Raw genomic sequence first — 20,084 nt, 5'->3', positions numbered from 1 at the left:
ACGTGACTCTGCGGAGGGCGGGTCGGCGGCGGGCGGGGCCTGCAGGGCGAGGGGGCAGCGGCGAGCCGACCGGGCCGCGTGCCAGAGTGGCAGTGGCAGAACCAATAGGAAACGGCAGTCCTTCGCCAGCGACCCACTCAGCGGGCGGAGCAGGAAGAGGGGCGGGCTTTGCGGCGCCCTGTCCGGGGAGGCGGGACTACAGCGTCTGGGCAATTCTGCGGAGGAATGGGAGGCGGCGACCGCCCCGAGCTGGCCGCGATCTGGAGGGGTGTGTCCTGTGCTGGGGAAAGAGGCGGTGCCGACCGTGATTGGCAGGAGTGTTGAGCGGTCGGTCCGACAGCCAATCCTCGCCTCACACACAGACGGAGGAGGCAAGGCCGGAGAGCTGTATATTCGGCGGCGACAGTAAAGGGAAGGCGGGGCCTTGAGAAGATGGGCAGGCTGGTTGGCTAATCAGCGCAAAGCCCCGGCTGACGAATACTACCGTCTGACGTTGCGTTCGCCCGGTTCCTTAGGGGCGGGGCCAAGCAGGGCTTGCGGCGGCTGCGATTGGCGGACGGGGAGGGCGCGTGAGCGGGGGCGGAGCGCGCGACGCGGAGGAAGTAAACAACCTGCCAGCGCGCAAGCGGACGTTGGGGCCGGGTGCTAAGGCGGGCGGGGGTTGTGGCGGCAGCGGGGTCGCGCGTGACTCCCCCCCACAGAGCGCCATGTCTGACCCCGGGGTTGCGCCTCACTCGCCCTCGTAAACCCCTCCACATCTCTCAGCATCCAGAGCCCCGTTAGAGCCCTCATGGCCCCCACAACCCCTCAAAGCCCTCACAGATTCTATCATAGCCTCCACAGCACCCTCAGAACCCTCAAAGCCTTCTAAGCCCTCAAAACCTCCAGAAACGCCCTCACTGCCTCCCTAATCCTCCACTTCCGGCGCTGGCAGGGGCAGTGCGGTGTTGGTGAAATGCCGTGGGTTGCTCATTTTCTGTACACTGCTATGTCACTGCACCCTTGTCTCGGGTTCGGGATTGCCTGGTGCCAGTCGCAGTAGGGTTTGGTACAGTGACGATCTCCGTTTCCTCTTGTTACTGCTGTGCAATCCTTTGCCTGTGGGATCCGAGCACGCCACTGACATAATTCCTAGGGTTTCGGTCAAAATACAAAGAGTGAAGAGCAAATTAATTCTGTTTCACAGTTAATGGGCTTTTGTATGCTGTAAAGATCTCTGCTCCATCTAGATTAATTGTATTGAGAAAATACAGCGCTGGATGTTATTACATGCCTCATCATTTCAGAGGCAATGTTGGAGGCCGGGGAACCACTTCCTTTCCTCTACCAACTTCCCTAGCACTTTCTTCGTCTGGTAATTCCTCTTTTTCCCAGCTCGCCTATGTCCTCACAGAAGACATTGTCCAAGTTGGTGGGCAGAGCATGTGGTAGGTCCGTGACAGCCCAGAACCCAAGCCGTGTTCCTGTGCTGGGGTGGTGCTTAAGCAGCGGGGCAGGGCAGGGTGTTGGCCGCGGATGCTGTTCCTGGTGCCTTCTCACTCTTAATTAAAGTGTCCCTGCCAAAGGTACGTTTTATTTGAATTAGGAGTTTGTGTGTACCAGTCATGTCAAGTGTAAAAAAAAATATCCTTTTCCTAATACAACAGCAAAGATCATTTCCCTAGCCAGTAATTTTGACCACACACTTCTTTACTTTCTGTCTTGATTTGCTTTCCAGGTCACTCTTCGATTACCTCACCTATGATTCATTGTGAGATGACAACTCTCAACAATTCCTAACACCAGCTTCCACCACCCACTTGTTTTGTTTTGGGATAAATAGCTCCATGTTTTCTTCCATTCTGCCTCTCAGGTGTGGGAAAAGATATTTTTTGAAGTCTCCAGTAACTCAGTTTGGAAACTGACATGCTAAACCTTGTACTTGCCATATTGATTGTTAATGTCTCTTCCTTTTTCTTTGTTTTTCCATAATTCTCTATTCACTGCTCGCTTGCAATGTGTTTAAGCTGCACTCTTTTTAGTTTATGTTTTTACATCATGTAACGTGTTATATTCCTGTACAAGATTAGAGCTCCTAAGTGTTATGGCAATACAGTAAATAAGTTGTAATTACAGAAATATAAGTATTCCCAAAATAAGAATTATTAACACTAGAACACTAGAAAACTGAGATTAGTTTTTAAAGCCATTCAGACATGTTGGCACAAAAATACACAACTAAATTCCCCACTAGTTAATGGTGTCATGAATTAACTATACAATTATATTGTTGATAGTCCATGTTAGAATTAAAGTGGTTTTTGAAGATGAATTCCTTTTATTTTTCATTATTTTCTGCCTGGTCTATCAATTAGGTGAGGCTGAGATTTCCATAATTGTTTGGGTTTCATTCTGTACTTTTACCTGGAAATTTGAAGTGGTTTTAAATGTATAGAGCAAGGTGAACTTTGTTCATTGCATGCTTATTTGGACAGGTTGCTGAAGGATATATTTGAGAAGAAGAAAGGAACACTTTTGAAACAAAGGGCTTGGTTTCTCTTTTTTGTTTATGTATTTTTTTAGTCATCAACCTCTGGGCTTGCTTGACAGTAACTATGAATAATCTGTTCCTGTAAGAAGAAATTTATCACTGTTTTCTGGTCTCTTTTAAAAGTTGTTTGTTCTTAGAGTGCAAAACACTTACAGTGTTTTTGCTAGGGAGTTGAGAAACCGACCAATGCATAATTAAGTAATGCAGAATTTTGGGGTGGTGGACACATGTGATCAGATCCACAGGGACCTGCAGAAATAGAATTAATAGAAATGGATTTTTCCACTGTGTTCTCTCTGGCATAAAAGGAGTGCTTAGCATTCCTGAAAACTTAATTTGTTCATGTTTTCCTATGTGACTACCAAAAAATACTTACCGAAAGTACAAGCTAATCTATAATTTGCATACTCTTACTCAACTGTCATGAGTAGGAAAAACAACTATTTGTTTTCTCTCTCTTTGAATATCTATTGTGTAGAGTCTTTTGTGCAGTTGTGGAATCAAAATTACTGGTTTCCTGTAGTATTGATTTTTTATTTTTGTCTCTTATATAAAACATTTCAGTATACTTGTTCATGTATAATACCCGTCCATTACTGAGATAATTGTCTGGCTATGGGATTGGATCTAATTTTACTATCTTTTTTGTCACAAATTATTTAACTTTCACAAACTTTTGTAGGTTTCTTTCTTACCATTTCTCTGGCTACTTGTCTGGCACATAGCCATAGTTTGCTCTGTAAAGTCAGTGCCCCACTTTTTATATAGCATCAGCTTTATATTCTTCAGTTTTGCTTACAGAAACCAACATAGCCTGTATATGAAATGTTTCCTTAGCTGTGGATGCATTGTCTTTCAGAGAAATCAAGATTCCCTCCATATGTCTCTTGATCTTCACCAGACTTGAAGAACCTGTATTTCTTAGAGCTTAGTATGTTTGATTTATATTTCATGTGTTCTTTCTTTCTTGTTCTTTCTACCCTACCAAATGTCTGCATGAAGCAGGCATTGTCAAAGGTGAGAAATTTGAAACCATTTCTTTCATTATAGTTTCCACAAGTGGCTATTAAGTCTGTAATATAAAGCAATTTAACTATTGTTGATCCAAGTGGAGGGCCAAATTTATCATCTGTGGCTGAAGTACTAAGGAACAAGGAATGGTTTTCTGTTGGGATTTCTGAAATTCCACAAGGAGTGATATTATTCATTTAGTTAAAATATAAGAAGTAAATGGTTTTGGATGTGATGTTACATGCTTTATTGCTCATTTCTTCTAGTTACAACAGCCTATCTTATGCCCATCGTCAGTTATATTTACAGAAGTAATTGCCCTATAAAAAACAAAAAGGACATCAGTTTTGTTGAATAGTAAAACACAATCCTGGCTCAATCGTACTTGTGACATTTTCATAAAAGAGAAGGAACTGGAAAAATCACCTCTGTAGAAATTTAGAATAAAAATATCCCAGAAGTATTTAGCAACCAAAGGATGTTAAGTGAAAAGTAAGATTCAGTTTTTAATTGTATGTGTTATAATTTTCAGTAATCATACATTTCTATACATTTATGCAAAATAAATTAATTTAATTGTTCATAATGTGTATTTATGGCCCAAACTCTTCCTCATTTTAACTTTACATCTCCAAAATAGCCTGCTCTCAATTAACTTCTTAGCAGTTCTGCTCTCACAGTAGGTGATACGATGATTTTTACAAGAAGCAAAGTTAGCTCACAAAATCAAATAGAACTGTGGTTTGAAATTACCAGTTAGTATGGGTTATTCTGCAGATGGCAAAACATCCCTGTCCATTGTATGTCAGTGGAATAAGAAAATTAAATTATTGTGCCATTTCTTAACCAAGATCCAGAGGACAGTAATACCCTCTGTTTAAAGTACAGATAGGGGGTTCTAAATTGTCGCTTCAGTTTGTGGCAAACTTACCCTACTTCCGTGGGCAAATCTCTCCCTCTACCTTGTTTCAATCCCATGGTCATTTAATGGAAATAAGAATCCCTCCCTTGCTCAAAATATTGTTTTTAGAGATAAAATCTGTTAATGACAAAAAACCTCACACATTTTGATATAAAAAATATATCAATTATATATATAATATTTATTATAATTTTATGTATTATTTATTTATATATAAATATTTCTAAATTATAGATATAAATTATATAAAATTCTTGTAAAGCCAACCTGAGGGCTTCCTTCATCCTTATGGTTGTGTAGAATCCACTGTGCACTAAGACTCCTCTACACATGCATTTTCTGGCATAAGCTACATGGGGTCTTATTTCTCTCATCCAGGCCTTCCTTGCTGTGTTGAAATAATATGAACCATCACAGCAATTGTGATGATGCTCACTTATGAAAATGTACAGATTTGAATTTAAGATTTTCAGGCACAAAGATTAAAGGCAGACATATTAAAGAGTTCCCAGAGTTGTGGGTGCTCAGCACCTCTCTGATAATGAGGATTTGGTTGTTTACTTGTTCCATTATACTCCTTTCACCATCTATCTAATCCTATCACATCATTGTCTAGAGAAATATTCAGATGGTTGGTTTCTTTACTGTTTTATACAATTGGGGATGGTGTCACCACACAGTGAAAAGAGCTACAGAGTGTTGTTTTTCAAAGGCTTACACTCACATTTGCACAACATTTTCTCACTGGATCATGAATAAATAGCAAGATTATTCTTACTATTCTTACTAGTTTGTTTTCCTATTGATGGATAGTTGCTGCTTGGGATATATATATTTAGGATTATCTGTGATATTATGCAACTCTGCTAGTGAAAGAAACATTATTGTATCCTTTTTCTATACATAGTTTTAGCTGCATGTCCAGGTAATTAAGATGGGGAAACTACTAAAGCAACCAGACTCTTACTAATTTCACAGATTGTCTTTGGAGAACAGTGGAGTGGAACAGAAAGTAAAAATACCTGTTTATATAAATGGAAATGGTGTTATTAATATCAGTTTTTAACTACTCATGGTAATGAGCAGACAGGACTATTTTTGTAAATCAAAACCATTTTTTTTCCAAACTGAGTGCAAAAGAACCTTTCCTATTACCTTCTTTGCAGTACATCGTATCTACCAAAAGGAGTTTTATATCAATCAGCCAGCATAGCAACAGGGAACAAAGCAACACAGACCCCCTTATGCATCTGATGGAGATTGCTTTATTGTAGAAATTACACCCTTTGTATACCTTTAATCTCTACCTGACATAACTAAAACCAAACTGAGACCTAAAAGAATTTAACAGAAGAAGGGCACCCATTGGCTGACTCAGCTGCAGTGCTGCTGTCCACACATTCTAACATCCAATCAGCTTCTCGCTCATACGCTGTCCACACATTCCTCAGCCAATCACAATCTCACTCCCAACTGTCACTCAGCTGACTGTCTCCTCACTCCTCGCTGCCTTTCACCCCTCAACCGGCTTTCAGCTGTGCGGCCTGCAAGTGTGCCTTTCCCCTTGGGCCTTCTGGTAAGCATACGCTGTGACCACTTTAACAGTTATACCCTGATATCCTGCAAGCCAGTATGTCTTTAATTCTTTTATTTTGAAAAATTATTAGCAGAAGTAAATGCCCTCTAGACAATTTATAAATGAGAACTTTCAGTTTTTTGCACAAGTTTGATGAATCATAGAATCCATCCTCACTGCTTGAGTAAGAAAAGTCTGGGACAGTGTTCCGAGAAAGACTGATGTGACTTGGAGAAGTGAGTCTGCTGCTAGGCGCTGATTGCCCACTGTTTGATGGTTGGTTGGTGATGGAGTCAGAATTCCAGGCAATGCCTCTACAGGTGCCACAGGCAAAGATGAGGGTTGCTGCAATGACTGGAACTGAGCCAGTTCTGGAGGTGTGACTGCCAGGGACAGCATTGTGCTGGTCATTGCTACTAAAGACTGGGCTAATAGACTGTGGCAAGGGGGTATACAGTACTTGTAGCAATCTATAGCAACACCAGGCAGTGGGATTAATTTCATCTTCCCCCACCAAAAAAAGAAAGGCCTTTTTGATACCCAAACAGGGACATGAGGAATTTGAGATAAGGACAGAGGAAATGGTAATGGACAAAATACGGATGAACAATGCTAGAGGGGGAAGAGGTTAATGATTGTAGAGCATTTTGGTAGTTGTAACTGTAGTGAAGGAATGAGGGAAGTATTGTCTGTAACTTCTGTTGGTGTTGATGTTATTTTGATTTTGATGCAGGGAATTCTTTTGGTTTATATAAGTGAAGTTTGTGATGAATGTGTATTTTAATGATAATTCTTGAACATACGGTACCCAGAAGTGCAGGATGGAATGTGTTGGGTTTGCTGGCAGAGGCAGCATGGTGTTGGTGACATGAAGTGGGTTGCTTATTTTGGTAGGTTTGGATAGCTGTGGATAGAGCCTACAGAGGCTTCTGTGAGGAGCTGCCAGAAGTTTCCCCCATGTCCAGTATAGCCAATGCAAGCCTACGCGGTGCTAGCACCTCAGGGATAATGTATTTAAGAAGGGGGGGAAAGCCTGATTATGGCTTTTCTCTGGTGGTCGTCCCTGTTTCCATCTCAGGGAGGGCAGAGTTTGGTTCCACTAGTCATCTGGAACTCCCTGATGCTCCTTAACCTTTCTCCCTCCTCTTACAGTGCTGCCACCAGTGTGATCAGATCAGTCTTCTTGGCCATTGCAGGCTTCACTGCTCCCATGCTGCCACCCACTCCCTGGGACAGGCTCTGGCACCTGGGATAGCAGTGGGTGGCAGCGTGTTCCCATGGCAGCTCTGTCCAGGGGCCACAGCCATTCTGCCGAGTGCCTAGGACATGGCTTTGTACCCGTCCTGTTGGGAGGGTGCCAGGTGGTGCCCAGGAGTGCCTCTGGACCTGTGGGGGGACACACGGCTAGACAGACAGTGTTGCCCTGCTTGGCACTCCTGTAGCGAGCTGCAGAGAGTGCCCCTGGCTGTGGGAATGCCATGAGCTCCGGAGAACCTGCGATTTTCGCTTCCCAAAGGTGCGGTGAAAATACCTTTGTCGGTCTGTAAGGAATTATTTTAAATGTGTAGTATGACACCACAGACATCTTAGACAACACACATACTAAATGTGCTGCTTTACTGTGTGATGTCATTAGCAGACAGTGGTTGTCTTTTCGTTAGTATATGTGAGTCTGGTTTAATTATTGCAAAAGGAATTAGTGCCTAGTGCTTTGGTGCCCCTCACAAAGTCAGTGCTTGCTTGACACACTTGAGAATGCAAGGTGAGCCGGATCTGTTCCAGGATGGGACAAAACATGGCTGTGGCCATTCGGAGCAGCTCAGTGAGAAGTTGTGACTCAGGCATCCTCTGAATCATATTTCCCCTGAGCTGTAGCATTGCACAAGTGGGGAGTTGTTGCCGCTGAAGATTAATAGATCACATGGACACAGGTCGAGGTGTGGTGAGAGAAAGAGAACATTTATTTTTCCTCTCAGGATTTATAGGTTTCTGACCACGGCCAGGGATTGGATGGTCAGGATAACACTTTCTCACTGCACTGGCCATGAGAGATGCCCATCACAGGACATGTAACAGAAAGAATGTACACATATCTATGTTTACAATTACTGTCCTGGGAAAGTCCTTAGAAAACCATGTCAGCAAGCTCAGAAGCTGAGTTTTCAGGGCGACAGGGAGTGTGCCATCAGACCCTACTAAATGGAGCACATTCCTTCCTTCATGTCCAGCCAGCTCCCTGTGCTGACACAGATGGGAGGAGAATGATGATTATCTTTGCTTCTGACCCAAATTCCCCCCACTTCTCCACTTGCTCACGGAAGGAAATAATTTCTCTTCAAGGTTGGCTCATTAATTTAGGGTCCTTAGCACAGCCTTGAGGCAGGGTGGCATAGAATGCAGGAATGCCTTATTACTTCCATGCGGAACTTTGTAACCTTCAGATGCCCAGATGCAGTTAATCTGCTCATCTGTAGGTATGACATTCTGCTCACTTGTCAGCTCTGAAACTAATCCTTGTTCCTTGAGCACTCACTTTTTATCCTATAGGAAGCATAATCTGTTACAGTGAGAGAAGATATCAGCAACACATACAAATACACACTTTTGTCAGTTAAATTTAAGGATTAAGACTAGCATAATCAAATAATCAGTCAATCAGCTAATTAAGCTCTGCAATGCTGCTAACAGATTCAGGCAGCAGATTTGGAGATGAACAGTGATTTACCTGTAAATAAAATTGAGATTAAAGTACCTGTTAATATTAGATCAGCTAGCAATGCGAAGGTCCATTGTTCTTGGTGTCTGAAGAGGTTAATGATTCTGGTAGCCAACTAGGAATCAAGCACTGAGAATTCCCAATTTGGTAGCAACAGCAGTTCTTTGTGAAGCCGGGCAGTGAATAGCATTTTTTTATTTTGTTGATCTTTGAAGAAGGAGAATCTATAGTAAATATGATAGTGTGTGTTGAAACAGGTTATTTCAGTTTTAAACATCTGTAGTTTTCCATTGAAATTTTCAGAGGACTTTACCTGAACCTGAACTTTATTTGCACTGAAGTTACCTGTACCCTTTGAAGTTGTACCCAGGTACTCGATGTGTAGCAATTTACAGCTGACTCAGAGCAGCTCTGCAAAAAAACAAAGTGACTAATCTCTTTGTAGAACTGAGGCTTTGCAACTTTGCTCTGAGTCATCATGACAGCTCAAAGTGCATTGACTTAGTGCAGAAATAGATTTAAACAGAGTATTCAGTTTCAGAACAAATATTATTCTGGTCCTGTCAACGTGACCTCATTAGCCCTATTTTACAGCAAAGTGTCACTGATACAGAGGGTAATTTCAAATCTCTAGAAGACTATCAAAGTGGAGCTCGAGAAGTTAAGGGAAAATATGGATGAAAGAAGGAAGGCAAAAATATTTTCTTAGCAATTGAGAGTGTCACACAAAGAGAGTGGGAGCAGTCATTTGCCTAGTAGAAGGAATGGAAGGGAAAGAATAAAATGAATTGGTGGCATTAGAATGTGTAGGGAAGAGGTAAGGGAGATCTTTAGAAGTTTGCCTGTTCTGAACATATTTTAGCCACCCTTAATTATTCCTTCACATTCTGAGATCAAATAAATAAATAAACAGTAACATTAATCCTATGTTTTTCAGCAATTCTCTTTATTTTACAAATTTATGGTCCTCTTATCTTTATGCTGCTATCTTAAGGGTAAATATTAGTACAAGCCAGAATCTCTTCTGAAATGGATGAGTGGTTTGTGACTTTGTTTTCCAGAGCTGCTTTACCTCAGTGTAGCAAGAGTTCAGGTCCGCCAGTGGGTCTGTGTAGTAATGCCCAATATCCATGCACAAGACACCTTCGCTAGGGAGCAAGTATTTCAGAACAAAAAAGAGCATTCATACACAACTTAGAGACATAAATTATGGATATCTAAATTAATAGATTTAGTCATCAGATAATCAATGGCAGCATTGAGTACATTATAGAGTTTAAGTTAATAATTTGGTTTCTTACACATACATTACTACATCTCTGTAAGTTATATATATAAGTATTGAAAAATATTTTTATAGTAATAGTCTCATTTAGTATCTTGTTTCATACAGGCTGCAATTGTGGGAAAAGTATATAAATCTAACAAAACTTCAGAAATGAGCAATGTCTTGTTCTTTGAGCCACAAAATTAGCAAGACATAACATGTTCATTACTTTAATGTTAAGAAAGGATGTTAGTTTAAATGCTTTTTTGCTTGAGGAAGGATCATGTATTATCTCAGAAACTGAGCAGATTTGGGCCTAGTCTGTACTTGAATGGAAGATGTGTAACAAAAATTCATCTTACCACATGAAAGGATGTCCATGTTTGGGTGGGTCTGATGGTTATCGCTGAGTCAGTCTGCCAGTTGTGCCTGCTCTAGTGTTAAGGAAGCATTTCAGTGCTGGAATTGGATCCCAGATCCATTCAGTGGTTAGGGTAAATTAGGATCCACAGTGTGTGGCACTGCATTTAGGAAAGCTTTTTGTCTTAAATTTTCAGCTGTATTCCCATAACAATAGGAAATGTGCAAAGTTTCACAGTGGGATACAGTATTAAAATAATGTAAATATACATTGGGTATTGTTAATGATTGATACCTTTCATCTTCAGCATAAGTCAGTAGGAGAATATGGTCCTCATTACAGTTTCCCTGTCTGCTGATTGCTTTTGTCCTGGTTTAGGGCAAATTTGGAAGAAAACCTCCAATGCCACACCCCCCTGTCCCCAACCCCGGGAAGCAAACCCACGTGGCCCCTTTCTCCCACCCCCCAACCAGTTCGGGAAGAGATTTCTCTGAGAGAAGTGGAAAAAAAACCTGTTTATTTAACAGGCAAAGCACTACCCAGCATAAGAATGAACAATATCAAGTTACGAAACCTCTCACCACTCTGAAGAGATGACAAATTCAGAGGGTCTCCTTCCTGTGGGTGTTCGCTGTTTTCAATCCCTCTGGTGCTGGAAAATGCCGCTGCCCAGGCTGGGCTCCCGGTAGTCCACGGGTGCAAGCTCCCGGTGCTCCCCCGAGTCCCCAGTCCAGAGCAGGTTTGATCTGTTCCAAGGAAAGGGAAAGAAAACAGTCCAGGAAGACCTCTCTGCTTCGGCTAGCTGGAAAGCCAAGGCGATTTCTCCCTTGTTGTCTGTGCTGTAGTCAAAACCCTGTCCCAGGATGTGGGGGGAGCAAGTACAGTCTGTGATAACAGACTCGGTGCTTCTTCTCCACTCACTTTTACTCTTAGATGAAGTTTTAAGGATACAAAACCTGTTTCTGGGCTAGATGGATTAATGGGGATACAATTTAACATCACAATCATCCCAGGACAACTTTGTTGCTCACAGACTTTTTACTTGTATAAAAATGTAGATGAGAATTGATAAAAATTTAAAAAAATAAGTAAATGTTCATGGTATCACATCTACAATACAAATATAATGCTTTAATTTAACTCTTTCATTACCCAGATGAGACTTGCAGATTAATATTTTTATCCAGAGAGAGAAAAAGAGAGTGATCAACATGAAAAGAGACCTTATAAACTACCAGTGACAAGAAAGAAAAGAAGCTTCAGAAAAGGTACAGAATAAGGAGATGCTTTAATTAAGCTGAAATATCTTTCTGTTAAAACTATGGAGATGGACAATGAAGTCCTGAAAAGAACTCCTTTAATTCATGATACAGTATATAGGGAAGAATGGAGTGTTCAAAGTGTAAATTTTGAGTAAAAAGTAGAGTAATTGTGATACAGTGAAGTGCTAGAAGATTTTGAAGCCTTGGGGGGCAATGAGAGAACTGTTTTCTAGTGAAGCTCACAGAAACAGATGAAGAAGACTTTTTGCCTTTGAATAACTTATCCTTAAAATGACATCCCTAGACTCATGGCCCATACACACCTCAGAGTGATGTGAAATGGGAGGAGTGAGCTCTGATAACAGCAGTTCTGGGCAGCTGACATTAGAGCAATAAGAAACTATAACAGAAGTCGTTTTCTTGTGAGAAACTCCATAAGTTAACAGAAAGAGACTTCTGTTTCTCTACAAAGACTGGTGAAAAGACTGTAGCACGAATTGGGACTGTTTTAACCATCAAAGTTCTAAAGTTTTTGTCTCTGTTGCCATGTGAACAAAGGAATGGTGGGTAGTAGGGGATAAAAAGAGGTTTTCTGGAAGTTTATTCTGGTGTTCTTATTATTGTAGTTTGTTAATAAACTTTCTTTATTCCTTTTAAGTTTTGTGCCTGTTTTGCTTATGTTCTAATCCATATCTCACAGCAAGAAATAAGTAATCTTTTTTTTAGTTACTGGTTTAAAACCACGACAGCCACGGACCCTGTAGAACCCTATAAAAGGTGAGCTAAAGATAGAAATAAATGGCATTCACGTTTACTTCTGTGAAGGGTTGTGAATAGCTGGTGGTCTCTCAATGCATACATAAATGTGAATATAATTTTTAGTTGTGAATTGGATCAGTGTACTAGACCAGTTTTTCACACAAATATGATGAAGAATTACAAGCACAGGAGGAGACTGTATCTTCTTTATTTGTACTGCTATGGTAAGAGTCTCAATGAATAGTATATAATATAATATCAAAAGAATACACATGAATAATGTCTTAACAATTAGTATCTTAATAGTAATCATTATCTTCATTTGAGATCATAGGAAACTCAGAAGATTTTTAGGACCAACATTCCACTAAAATACCTGATACAGTATTCTATTACTGTTTCTAAAATAAAAATTACAGAGTTATTACCTATTGATTGATTTGGAATCCTACAATAGGCAAATTTTTTACTAAGTAAATTACTAAATTTACTGCAAGGATTCAAAAACAGAGTCTAGATTGATTTTAATATTCAGTTGCCCTAGAGTTTCAGAAAATGTATGAAAATAGAAGAGATAATCCATGGAGTTATGGAGATTGGTAAGCAACCAGCTACAGTACTAACACAAGAGGGTAGAAATAAATACAAAGCAGGAAGTGGTGAGACAGTTACTCTGTGCCATACAACTGTATGAGAGAAGCATGACATTAATGAAATTTTAAAAAATATAAAAACCTGTCTGGTGAACAGATGCATGTCTTGTGTATGTCTCTTGTGCTTTTTTAATGTCTTTTCACAGCTCATTTACTCATTAATATAAAACTAATGAGATATAGATAGCACATGACTGAAATATTAGTATTAATATAATGTTGGTTTTTGCAGAATGGGCTACCAAGGATTTTGCTGTTTCCAATGTCTGTTTAGGAAGTAAAACCATCCTGATTTAAATTGTTATTCTTTCCTGAATACTGTGGGTTTTACCTGCCTTTGTGTGAATCGAGCTAGTTCTCAAGATTTCTTTAAAGAATTTACTCTCCTTGGTATGAACACAGCACAGCTTTAGGAAATTAATCCAGATAGCTGTAAGCCAGCTAGAGTTGAATCAGTAGTCCCCCATGTATTTTGACATATCCTCTTCTGAAGTGTGATCTGAGTTGTAAAAAGTAACCCTGATGAATGGTGTTCCACAGCATATTTGCAATTTTCCTCTCCATTTCCTAGTTTTGTGCTCACATTTTCTAACAATCAAACCTAGGTAATTTTTGCAGGTTCTCAATTTATCTGGTATGCCATTCTTCTCATTCATAAGTAATATTCAGCCATCAAGTTTCGCTTGTGCAGCAGGAAAATGCAGCTTTGATATTCAGCCATTCTCATCCTAAACTAGCTGTGTAGTCGTTAAAAATGGTTCAGATTCATTACTTTGTGGCCATTCAGGTCAAGCTCCAGCCAGCTGTTCAGCGTGGTGGTGAATCTGTGTGTGGGAGAGGGGAAGCTCGGGGGACAGAGGGAGTTATATACGTTCCTTTAAAATCTGGCATTGTAAACAGAGCTTGGTTCTGCATACTGATTTCATCAGGCAGCTAATGTCAACACTTGACATTTTCAATCTCTTTCTTTTATGTCACATTAGTGGAAAGTGACCTGTTGTGTTTGTGGAAATTTTTGAATCCCGCAGGAGAAGGATCACTCGGCACCATGGCAGTCTGCCAAGTACAACTTGTTCTGAAAACACAGTGCTGAGAAGTTGCATTATCAACTGAAGCTCAGTTTCAGTGTCAGTTTAGCAGGAGGTAAATTAGGCAGGTGATTAGCGAGTTGTTATGACCAGCGAGCCCCCTAAGGTACACTGCACCTCTGCTGCCAGCTCTTCTTTCTTCTTCTGTCTTCTCTCCACCTGTCCTCGGAGGTGGCCCCTGCAGAGCTCAAAATGGCAGCCTTTTCTATGCCTACACTGTGTTCAGCATATGTTCTGCGCACTGGCCGTGCTCTATAAGTAATAGTTTCTTAAATTGCTAAGTTGTTCAGTAGTCATATGTTTTATTCCAGTGAGAACAAATGCTGAAAGTGTAAAAGACACTGATTTAAATTTTAATTTTATTTCTGCTATTCTACATCTTTGGCCTGTTATATGAAGTCAGAAATCCTAATATTATCTGAGAGTCTACTATGATAATAAATCCATATAATCAATAGAGAACAGTAAAATAGTTTCACCAGTAGGAAAGGGAAGTAGCTAAAATAAGTGTCTTGCAGATGGAAAAGACATAATGTGTACTAAAAATACAAATGTGTTTGAATTGTTCCAAGTATTCCTGATTAGCAAGAACAGACTGAGGGCAGATTAGGATTTACATTAGGAGGTTTGAACTTGAGTAGTAGTAGGAAAGGAGGTACTTCAACCTACTTTTTAAAAGTGCTTACTACAGACAGATGATGTAAAACAAATTGTCAGGCAAAGCAGAGTCATCTGACCTTTGTCCAAGCTCCTAAGATCTAAAACTTCTCATGGGCTTGCTTTTAGCTGCAGTCCTCAAATCTGTGGCTGTACTTTGTGGAATAAAACATAATTGCATATGGAGGATGTAGACTTTCCTACCAGTGTGAGCAGTGAGACTCGCCCCAAGTCCCCCCCTGCTGCAGGGTAGCCACAATGGGTCTTCTCTGTACAAGTCTACACTATTGCAGCAGAGCTATACAGAGCTCTGCAGGCTTCACTGCCAAATGAAGCTTCTCCTGCCTTCCCTGTCCTGCTGGGAAAAGTCTGTGACTTACAAATCCCACTGAGGGGGCCCACACGATCATCTGCAGCCTTTGGTACTGCAAGATCAGGGCCTGAGTGAACTGCAGACACAGTATGGGAAGGTGGCAGCTGTGGTAAAGGGCAGTGAAGACTTGAGTATGTGTTCATATGTTGTCTGTGGCTAAAATAAATTAGTAAATGCACTAGAATAAATTGTCTAAGGCAAGCAGATGTAACAATTTAGAGTTGAACAAATTTATATTAAAAGTCAATGTAAAATGAAAGTACTATACACGTGGAGTAGACTTTCAGAGGAAATAGAATAAGTATTTGTGTAATACGGACATAAATGTGGTTTATACATATTTATGTATAACCTTCAAGGCCCAGACAGAAGAGAAGAAAACCATAATCTGAAAAGAATTATGGAGATTGGTGTATCATTTTAAGAAAAGATTGCTGGTCTCAAAATTGTTAGAAACAATTTTTACAGATTTCACTTGAATGTCTGACTCATAATAAGCAACTCAAAATTCACATGCATTTTTCACTGACTAAGTTAAGCATCTTTTTGTACTGCTTGTTCCCATTAGTGGCAAATACTATAAACTATACATTTCAGTTTAAACATACCTTTGCATTATCCAATTTTTTCATGCTTTCCAAAATGAGGCAGTAAAAATTATCAAAATAAGTTGGTAAGCTTAAAGTAATGTTAGTGCACGGTTCATGCTGCAATTGCAAACGCTCTGTATGTCATTACATGGCTATAGCATATTGTCTACTAAAGATAGTTTTTGGGGATCAGCATGAGTAAATATGAGGAATATTGTCAAAAAGAAAACCAAAATAAAAATTTTAAATATTATCATAATATGGCTTGCTGTTCTGAGTCCTAATATTTAGTTATAGCTCTACATTACTTTATGAAGGTAGATTATTTGCAGAGTTGGAAATTCCACAAAATACTAAAGGAAAAAGATGATGATAGACATTTTTAAAGAGCAAACCAGCAGAGCAACTGCAACTGTCAAAGGCTGTAGGATTAAAAAATTTGTTGTTTAAATTCAAGAACACCAAGTGCAATAAGGAAACAATCATTTGGAACACTGAAAGAGTAAAAATGTTGCACTTTGTTATTTTGGACCTATTGTGAAATTTTTAACAGGCCACATAGCCTGCAGAACCTGCAGCATTAAAGGCTCTTTTGTAAGGTACATGGTAAACAGATTGGACTTCAATTTTTCAAGGAAGCCATGGCTAGATGTTGCTGTTTAAAATCTCAAGAAAAAGTTCTGTATTCATCTGAGATTGTAAGGGTCTATTCATTCTGTAGCTTAAAAATGCTGGACTAGTGTGCCCTGATGAAACTGAGCACTGAACACATCTTCTACAAGTGCTTTGTTCCACACAAATCAGAAATCATATAGCAATGATTCTGGGATTTATACATGGAAGACAATGGCAAATGCAGTATTAATATTTTAATACTAATATTAATATTTTAATATTTTCCATTTTAAAGTTTAAAGAATACATTGAGAAATGCAGTGTGGACTAAATGAGGATATAAATTACAATATATATTATATATATAATTTTATGTAGAATAATATATATAATAGATATAATAATATAAAATAATATAATAATATAGTAATATATATTTATATAATTTATTATAATTATATATATAAAATTTCTATTTTTTTGCAAAATAGTGATTAAAATTAAGCAATAAAATACAAAACTAAATCTAATGATCATGAATCCATTGTGTTTGCAGAAAGTGTGAGCTGACTGACAAATTTTCAGTCAAGAATGGAATGTACAGAAAAAGTCAAATTCTTTAGTTTAATATAGTTTCATTTGGCAGTGGCCAATGATTCAGGTCATTAACTGCAATCTTTTTAAGTCATTGGAATGAGAATTTCTCTTCCATGAATACAACCCCATGAAAACACTTTTGGGTGATAAGGGAATGTGTTGCAGTGTGTTTCTTGTTAATGGTATGTTCTGTTATTGCCCAAGTTCATGGTTTGGTCCAAATTATTGCCCTGCCCAGACCCTCCCACCCCACATTGTCAATCTACCCTGAGTCCCCTGTCAATCCTATCTTAGGCCCACCGCATGCTTGGAATTCCACTTTGGAAAGCCCCTAAATTTCAACATTTGATTAGTCCATGTGACCCAATTTCCCCCCCTACCTCCCTCATTGGACAATGATTTTGTGAACCCTGCCTTTTACCCTCCCCAGGACATCTCTGATTAGCTGATGCTTTGTACCCTCCCTTTGAACCGCCTCCCTATTTCAGCTGTTGCACGCTCGCATTTTGTCTGTCTTTTGCCCCTAAGGTTCCCCAGAGCAATAAATCCTCCATTATCCCATGCAAAAGATCTCCCTCTTGTCCTTGCCTCCTCAGAGCACAGACTGACAGCCAAAAAGCCATAGAGTGAGTACTCCAGTCACACCTCGGGTCATCCTGCTCTGTGGAGGCTCCGGAGCCAAAAGCTATCATGATGTGGAAGGAGGCCTCCAGGGTGTAAGGTTTTCCCCCATTTTAAAGTTAATAGAAAGGGCTTTTCCCATAGTGCTTTGCACCTCCATTTTGTTGTACCCCAGTTCATATACCCAGTTAGACCGTTGGCTGTCCCTCCCCTTTTTACCTTGTATGTCCCTTCCCTAGAAAGTTCTCCCTTCCCTGTTCCCCAGTTGGCTCCAGTTTGGTGCAATCCTCCACCCCTATAATCCCATTGGCTCTCCCTCTCCCTGACCCCACCTTGCACCACTTTACCCTGTTCCTATTGGACCCTGACCCTCAGATCCTCCCCCTCAGGCCCACATAAATTCCCTTATCCTCCATTACTCCCTGTCTTTGTTCCTGGACCCCTTGCTGGTTGGAGTAAACCCCACTGTAACCCCACACAGAGAGCTTTCCTGCCTCTCTGTTGGCAATTGCTATCCATGGTGTGTCACACAGAATCACAGAATCACAGATTCACTTGGTTGGAAGAGATCTTCAAGATCATTGAGTCCAACCGATGCCTAATACATCAACTGAACCATGGTGCTGAGTGCCATATCCAGTCTTTTTTTAAACACATCCAGGGATGGTGACTCCACCACCTCTCCAGGCAGACTGTTTCAGTATTTTATTACTCTTTCTGTGAAGAACTTTTTCCTAACATCCAACCTAAATTTCCCTTGGGGCAACTTGAGACTGCGGCCTCTCGTGCTTTCAGTTGCTGTCTGGTGAAAGAGACTGACCCCCACCTGACTACAACCTCCTTTCAGGGAGTTGTAGAGACTGATAAGGTCACATCTTAGTCTCCTTTTCTCCAGGCTGAACAACCCCAGCTCCCTCAGCTGTTCTTCATAGGGCTTGTGTTCCAAGCCACTCACCAGCCTCATTGCCCTCCTCTGGACACGCTGAAGCGTCTCAATGTCCTTCCTAAACTGAGGGGCCAGAACTGGACACAGAACTCAAGGTGTGGCCTCACCAGTGCCAAGTACAGGGGAAGAGTGACCTCCCTGCTCCTGCTGGCCACACCATTCCTGATACAGGCCAGGATGCCATTGGCCTTCTTGGCCACCAGGGCGCAGGGCTGGCTCATGTTCAGTTGGGTATAAACCAGCACCCCCAGGTCCCTTTCTGCCTGGGCACTGTCCAGTCACTCTGTCCCCAGTCTGTAGTGTTGCAGGAGGTTATTGTGATCAAAATGCAGGACTCAGCACTTGGACTTATTAAATTTCATCCCATTGGGCTTTGCCCATTCATCTAAACGTTTCGGGTCTCTCTGCAGAGCCTTCCTGCCTTCCAACAGATCGACACATGCTCCCAGCTTAGAGTCATCTGCAAATTTGCTAATAAAGGACTCAATACTCTCATCCATATCATCAATAAAAATATTAAACAGAACAGGCCCCGGCACAGACCCCTGAGGGACACCACTGGTCACTGGCCACCAGCTGGATGCAGCACCATTCACCACCACTCTCTGGCCATCCAGCTGGTTCCTAACCCAGCAAAGAGTGCTCCTGTCCAAGCCATGGGCTGCCAGCTTTTCTAGGAGTGTGCTGTGGGAGAGAGAGCCAGAGGCCTTGCTGAAGTACAAATAGACAACATCCACAGCCTTTCCAGCATCCACCAGGTGGGTCACCTGGTCATAAAAAGAGATCAGATTGGTCAAACACAACCTACCTCTCCTAAACCCATGCTGGCTAGGTCTAATACCCTGGCCAGCCTGTACATACTGTGTGATGGCACTCAGTATAAACTGCTCCATTACCTTACCAGGTACTGAGGTCAGGCTGACTGGCCTATAATTACCAGGATCCTCCTTCCTACCCTTTTTTTGAATGGGTGTCACATTGGCCAGCTTCCAGTCATCTGGAACCTCCCCAGTGAGCCAGAACTGCTGGCAAATGATGGAGAGAGGCTTCACAAGCTCATCTGCCAGCTCCCTCCTCACCCTAGGATGGATCCCATCTGGTCCCATAGGTTTGTGAACATCCAAGCGGCTCAACAGTTCTCTGACTACCTGCTATTATTTCTATGTCCCCTGTTTCTTGATTACCACTGTCCACCCAACTGCAGCCAGGGAAACAGGGGAGATAGATATTATAGCATAGACCAGAGGAACTAAACTGAGGCTGTTTCCCTTGCTGAGATGGAAGTTCAGCTTTATTCTTGTGCTTGGGATCCCATGGAGAAAGAGAGCAGGAGGAAAAGAAGAAGAATATTGATAATGTGCGTCTTTTTGAAGGCACGGGGAAGAGGGTGAATTACATTCACACAGCCAATAAGGAGAACTGGGGAGAAAGAGATAAGGGAGAGAAATTTACATTCAGTATTTCGGGGGTACATTCTCTCGGGTCATACAATTTTTCTAGATGCATTACAACAACTGCCTCTTCTTGGATAACAGGGGGA

At 41.0% G+C, this 20,084-nt stretch overlaps 1 long non-coding RNA gene across 1 annotated transcript; it reads right to left on the bottom strand.

Moving 5' to 3' along the window:
• Window positions 1-8,177: 8,177 nt before the first annotated feature.
• On the bottom strand, window positions 8,178-12,234 carry LOC131583762 (uncharacterized). The gene is made up of 3 exons (XR_009278586.1): window positions 10,958-12,234; window positions 10,385-10,454; window positions 8,178-9,903 (listed from the first exon to the last, which is right to left on the bottom strand). It is a non-coding gene; the product is annotated as an uncharacterized LOC131583762 (long non-coding RNA).
• Between the last annotated feature and the right edge of the window lie 7,850 nt (window positions 12,235-20,084).

The sequence above is a fragment of the Poecile atricapillus genome, chromosome 12 (genome assembly GCF_030490865.1).
Source record: "Poecile atricapillus isolate bPoeAtr1 chromosome 12, bPoeAtr1.hap1, whole genome shotgun sequence".
Taxonomy (NCBI): domain Eukaryota; kingdom Metazoa; phylum Chordata; class Aves; order Passeriformes; family Paridae; genus Poecile; species Poecile atricapillus.
The sequence above is the reverse complement of the archived record's forward strand: the minus strand, read 5'-3'. Positions and strand labels throughout refer to the sequence as shown.